Source organism: Pteropus vampyrus, unplaced genomic scaffold, assembly GCF_000151845.1.
Source record: "Pteropus vampyrus isolate Shadow unplaced genomic scaffold, Pvam_2.0 Scaffold127, whole genome shotgun sequence".
NCBI lineage: Eukaryota > Metazoa > Chordata > Mammalia > Chiroptera > Pteropodidae > Pteropus > Pteropus vampyrus.
In genome coordinates, this window is record NW_011888908.1 from 1,927,747 (window position 1) to 1,934,495 (window position 6,749).

At 46.9% G+C, this 6,749-nt stretch overlaps 1 long non-coding RNA gene across 1 annotated transcript; it reads right to left on the minus strand.

Annotated features, from left to right (window-relative positions):
* Window positions 1–651: 651 nt before the first annotated feature.
* On the minus strand, window positions 652–5,693 carry LOC111744098. Its single transcript, XR_002782003.1, has 3 exons — window positions 5,542–5,693; window positions 4,172–4,425; window positions 652–2,429 (listed from the first exon to the last, which is right to left on the minus strand). It is a non-coding gene; the product is annotated as an uncharacterized LOC111744098 (long non-coding RNA).
* Between the last annotated feature and the right edge of the window lie 1,056 nt (window positions 5,694–6,749).

Sequence of the window (6,749 nt, forward strand, 5' to 3'; positions counted from 1 at the left end):
CTTGACTCTTCTTTCTAAAGTACCCAGAAGGCCTGGGAGGTGAACACACTATGTAAATATATATGTCTTACTGTGGAATGTTTAGCTGAAACTTATCGGATTTCATTAACCAATGTCACCATAAAAAAATAATTAATTAATTAAAAAAATAAAATAAAATAAAGTGTTCAGAAGGCCTGGGTAACTGTTTGCTGAACGGTTGCATGGAGGCAAGGCCTGGAAGAATATAGATATGGGCAGTAAAAATCACATCAACTCAGACACACGAATGATGGGTTTAACCCCGTCGTGAAGGCAGTACATCTCAGTGGTTAAAAACCCTGGGTCTGGAATCAGGAGGATTTGAGTTCCAATTGCAGCTCTGCCACTCACTTGCTGTGTGACCTGGGGCAAGTTACTTAACCTCTCTGAATCTCATTGTAATATCAAGATCATATTTATACTTACCTCATAGGGCTGGTGAAAAATTAAGTCAGATGATGAATATAAAGCAGTTAGCATCCTAATAAAATAAGGGTTTAACAAATGATAGATATCATTAAGTATTTAATGAAGGGAAAATTTTGATTTGTGGACTTTTTTATTATAGATTTGTTACTTTAATACAGATTTAATAACTAAAGACACATGATGACTATCATAATTTTCCATGTAACTATCAACAAATATTTTTGAAAACCTATTCGATTTAGAGCACTCAGTGCCATAGGCTAAAGAGGAGAAGGAATAAATAATGACTTTGTTGAAAAAATAAGTCTCAGTAGAACCTAGTAAAGGTCTTGAAAGGAACTACTTAAATGACTATGTAAAAATGACATGAATTTCAGTTGTTTGTATGTTAGCTAGCGCTTGTAAATACTTGGAAAAAATAGTTTCCTGAGCATTTTACTTAGTCATCTCCTTTATGTTACCGAAGGTCTATGAAAATTCATTTCATTACAGATTGTACAAAATTCTAACCGGTGTCTGTGTGAATGGCAATAATGTGAAATTAGCAGAGTCTGAATTAGCAGAGTCTGAATTAGCAGAGTTAACGTGTCTGTACGTGTGTAGCATGACTTTATATAGAGCACACGGCATGAACAGAACAGTCATAGGAGACCCACGCATCTCGGGATCAGTCATTTTTAATCAAATTAATATAAACTTATCACAACGAACCTTCTCCACTGGGTAAAAGCATGTGCTAAAGCCTGGTGGGCCGGTGGCTCCTTAGATTACAAACATCCTTTATCCATTTCACAACTGGCAGCTTCTAAATTCCGTTACTCAGTGTTCCGGAAGTATAGAAGCATGTTTTTTGTTTGTTTGTTTGTTCGTTTGTTTTTTATCCTCCTGACAATTCTGGATGTGTTTCTGGCAAAGGGGCTGAGTCTCACATACCGGTCACTGGTTGGCAGGTAGGAGAAGAGCCCTGGAGATGTGTCTCTTATTTAAGGCTCAAGAGATGGATCTTTCAGAATTCCGGGTTATCATCGACTACAGACCGCCCCAGGATGGATAATGCCATGCCAGGAATGAAGCGGTCTGCTGGCATGATGCCTCTTTCGGATGAAGTCAGGAATTAGGGACCCAGGTCAGGGTGGAACTCCACATCCATCAGGACTGAGTGGGCAGGGGCATAGAGCGCTCACAGATTTCAACACATTTTCATGACTGGGACACTTTGAGAGAGCCTGGCTGACTAACAGAGAACAGCCTTGACCTTTCGACCCTAGAAATTCAAGTGTAATTTGTCATCCAATGTAAGACGAATCCGGCCATGTGTATCATGCACGATGGAGAGATCTTGTCCCAGAAAAACTCGAGAACGTGAAAGAGGGGCATTGAAAAATAAAATCCACGAAATACTTGAGAAGACACATTGCTATGCTGATAACGAATTCCTTTCACAAAATAACACACAACCCTGCGGTTCCTTGAGCAGTAAACTCCACTAACACACACGAGATTGGAGAGGGGACTCGCTGCTAATTTTCTTCTCTCCCTGGAATTTGAAATACGTTTTTATATTTATTTCTCGGTCTCTCTTTATAATTTAAAATCCAGCCAGTCGGTGATGAGCACCTTGTTCTGCCTCTCTTCGTGATCACCCGAGAAGAAAGGTTGAATTGCAACTGACTTTCTCTTATTCCAGACATTTCTTCTTCCTCTAAGTGGGTCAGGAGCCAGGACTGGACAGAACTCATTCTCTGGGAGAGGCTCAGAGAAACAAAAAACACTGAAATTAAAGCACCAAGTCGCTCAAACTCTGTGAGGAGGCGTCTTGGGGGGTTCCACTGTTTCTTCTACCCAGGAGTTTTCAACTGCCGAGGCGCCATCCCGCCGAGCATTCTCGAAGTAAATCTCTCTTTTCACTGTGGTTTCTAACTCACCGAAGTTATCATTAATTGGGCAGCGGATGTAAAGACTGGAATAGCCTGGCAGCCCTATGGAATATGAAATGTGTTCAGTTCTTGGGGACATTTGAAGTTCATGATGAATGTCCATTTGAAAGCTTACAATTATGAAATAAAGCAGCCTTGTAAATAGCTACAAATGTTTCTCCGGTGGATCCTTTTCACAGCACGCACTTATCCATGGAAGTTACTTGGATGATAAGAGTAAAGAAACAAAAACTTCTATGGATTTATTCTTTGTCTTATCTATTTTATCTCGATTTTTAAAAAGGTTCTTCCCTTGTAAGATCAAGAAAATATTCAAAAGTCCCACCTCAATCTGCCAGAGATACTTCTTAAGCCACAATTAGTTATCGACAACCTTGTCCCCTCTAATGGTCCCTCTAGAGTTCTACTTTAATGGAGACTCAGTGGCCCAAAATTGACCATGACCCAAAGGAGTTATTTTGCTTTTGAATATTTGGAAATATGAACCTTTCTCCAAAAAGAATCATCATGAAAATTATACTGCAGTGATTTCTTTCCCACTTTTATTGTCTGAAAACAGGAAGAGACTGGGTGCACAGCTTTGTCATAAAGCCTGTTTACGGAGATCCCCACCTTCCTGTCTCCCCACGTATAGCTCTTGCTCCAGCCACAAATTTCTCACTACTCCGCAATAATGGCTACATGTTCACACCTCCACACCGACGAATGCACCGTTTCCTTGGCTCGAAAGGACCTTTTTCTCTCTTCTCCACTTAGCGAGCCGTCCTCCCCATGCAGAGCCTTCCTGTGAGCCTCACAAGCCCCTCTGACCGCTGCTCGCCCGCCCAGAGCCTTCCGCCCACTTCCACTTCTACACCTGAACCTCAGTATTAGAACTGGTGGCCTGGGGTCTGTCTTTCCCTCAATGAAGAGCCAAAGGGACGAATGATCTCTGCGTTCCTAATTTCTATCCCAATGTCTATCCTGTTGCATTCCGTGACTCAGCTAGTGGCAAATCGCTCCCTGATGGGAGTAAGTCAGCAATGACTGGGGAACCCACCCTGTCACACTCTGGGCCCACGACTTTGCCACCCCTGGAGAAAACTGCACTCTTCATTCAATAACGATATTGAGATTCGTCTGCAACATCTCTCAAGCCCAACCACTCCCTCGGGCCCGGCCCACCCTGCCCCAGGCCTCCTCGTCACCTGGGGGGACTGCACTGAGTTTGCCCTTCGTGCTTAAGGAGTAGATAGTCGCATCTCCATATAACTGCCTTTGGGCAAAGTGAGTCTAAACCACACAAGGAGTAGATAGTCGCATCTCCATATAACTGCCTTTGGGCAAAGTGAGTCTAAACCACACGTTGGGATGTGAATCTACCGGTGTGACCCTTCCCTCGCATGAGAAAATCAGATGCTACCTATGTCCTATTTGGTAAACAAATAGTGAAGCTACCTTAAGGTACAGCATTGAGAGACAATGACACACATTCCAGTTCTAAACGAGAAGCTGCTTGAGGAGAGCAGTCTGTCTTCTCTATAACCCCACGGAGGGTCCCACACTTGGAGTCCACTGTAGCGGTTAAGGTCACCGGCTTTGGCGTTAAGACAGACATGGGTTCAAGCTATGAGACCTCAAGAAAGGTACCTACACTCTCCAAGCCTATTTGAAAAATGAGGATAATGATAATACCTGGCTCATTGGGCCATTATGAGAAATAACGTTTGTTAAACACTTACTACCCGATGTAGATGGGCAGACAACAGCGGTAGCTACTAATCTGTGTGTCCTCTAAATGTCACCTGTTTGCGACCTAGCCTCAGCTCCTCAGTCTCCATGGAAATGTCACACTCCCTCTGACAGCTCTTTGGTTTACTGGTCTCAGAATTCTAGCACGGCTCCCTGGTCAGCTGGAGGAAGGGGCGGTGTGCGGGGCGGACGGTGAAAGCTGCTGTTTTCAAGACTGAGGCAGAGTGCGCATCGCTGGCTGATGCTGTCGAGTGTACGTTCATGTGTGTCTTCCCCGAGTCAGCGTAAAGCATTGGTCCCTGGGGCTCTGAATAAAGAAAAACAATACTGTAAGGAAGAAGAAAATCACTATCAGGCTGGCAGAAGCAGGGTGTAAGGGATGGAATCCTAGATTTTGTGCTGTTTTCTCGAACCAAAATAATAAATATGAGAGTTGGATATTGACGCCCCTTACTTGAGGGGAAAGGAAGGGGCCAGTATAAGAGTTTATTTAAGAGAACATATATCAACATTTAAACTCTGATAGGAGCGTTTACTTATCTTTTGAAAATGGAGCTAGGGACGTGCTCTTTTTCATCTAAGTCAAAATTGTAAATGGTCACCAGGTAATTTAAGACGACAGAGCTGCCGTGCTGGTGGAACGGAGCTCAGGAAAGCTCAGAAGAGTCTTTCAAACACAGCTGCACCGCCGCCCTGTCGTAACTTCAGCAATCGTCGGAGGAGGACCCGAGCTGGGTCGGAGGAGGACCCGAGCTGGGTCCTTTCGGGCCCTGTGCCCCAGAGGGGAAGTCGGGTGTCGGTGGGGTGCACCAGCACCGCCCCCCTCCACGGGGCTCTCGTCCATTCCCTCGGGTCATCGCGAAGGGGCACATACAGCCGGGCCTGTGATTTTGTCCGGAGCCGGAGGGCCGCCTTTCATCTTATGGAAATTATACGCTTTCTGATAAGATTGAAAAGGAAACCGAGAATTGGTCATTGCATCCCACCTGGCCTCTTCCGAATTAGAGGACAGTGGCCGAGCAGCCCTTCTCGGGTTACAGTTCTGTTCCCACAGCCGTTTCCCACACCACCCCGACACCCCGACACCCCGATACCCCGAGGGCTCCGCGCAGTCCCTGAGAGGTGGGAACCACCCCAAAGGATTAAAAGGACGGCGTTAAACACCGCATGGCAGACCTTCTGTTAAGAGTTTTGCAAACATTATTTTGCCTCCCTCTCCACCACCCCCAAGAAGTAGGTGTTGCTATTATTTGCAGATTTTGACATCTCCATTCCCCAGAGGACACTTGGAGAGGCAAGGAAATCCGCCCACAGTTAAGCAGCCGTCAAGTTTCAGAGTGGGGGGTCTGACCCCACGCGGTGAGCCCTTATTCTAATATGAATCTCGAATCTCCTCCGGGCAGGGCTGAGGTACCCACCGCACCGTGTCGATGGGAGGTCCACGCCCTTCTCATCCGCATCTGCTCTGACGGCAACAGGTGCGGCACTCGGCAGCGCCACGTGGGGCTCCCCTCCAGCCCCCAAGTCCCCTCCTGACCCCTGGGTTGGAACTCGGGTGGGGGGGGCGGGACTAGAAAGCTCTTCAGGCCGTAGCCACACCTCCTTGGTCTTCCCAGGGCAGGGTTGAGCTAGACTGTGGGAAACTTGCCAAGAAACAGGACGGGGCAGGGCTGGGAAGTGTCCTCAGGCAACTTAGATGCCGTGGCTTTAACTCTTCCGTCCCAGACAGGTCGCTACAGGCTGGGCCATGGCAGGGCCGGCCGTGACAGACCCTTGCCGGTCATCTTCCTTCCTCTGTCCTTCTCTGCACTGCCCTTCCCTCCCCTCCCCTTCCCTCCCCCTCCCTTCCCCTGTCCACCTAAGCACGGCAGGACTGCGTCTGTGGCTCCTTCAGTGACATCGGCGATCGGTCGGGGTGTTCCAATGTCCAAGGGACCCTGAGACGCTCCATTCGAGAAAGGGGTGCAGAGACGGAGGGGCCCGGGTGCCTCTCTCACACTCTGTGGCCAGCGGCTGTCGGCTTCCCTGCCCTGTGTGTCCGGCGCTCAAGGACAGGGACCGTGCTCACTCTTCTCAATTTCCAGTGACTAAGCGAGTGCCTGGTACACGCGGGACTGATAGATATGGAAGTAAATTGACTGATTAGTAATTCCTCTTACTGATTTCCTCATAATTGCATCTCGTGTACTGTCTTTTCGTTCTCGTTGCCAAAATGACTCTGTGCGAGCGAAGACTTGAAGTCCGTCAGCTCCTTCAGAAATCGTCGGTTTTAGGATAAGGTCCCGATGGCATTATTTCACCAGATCCAGTTTTCGGGAGATACGGTTTTGGTCTCTCTTCATGTTCACATTATCTCCGATTATACTCAGCTTCGTAGCATTGTAGAAAGATTACAGACTGATGTCTCTTTAGAGAGCACAAGCAAAAACGCTCTCGATGAAGCGAAAGCATCCTCTCCTCGCAGATCCGCTTGGCGTAAGTAGCTGCTTGCGTTCCAAGGAAAGGCAACTGTACCCATATCTATACACTCGACATTTTCTGTGTTTGGCTGAGGACTTTGGTAGAATCACCAGGCACTGGTAGCAATTTCTACACCTCTTTAAACATCAGCATCAATCGGGCTATCGACTG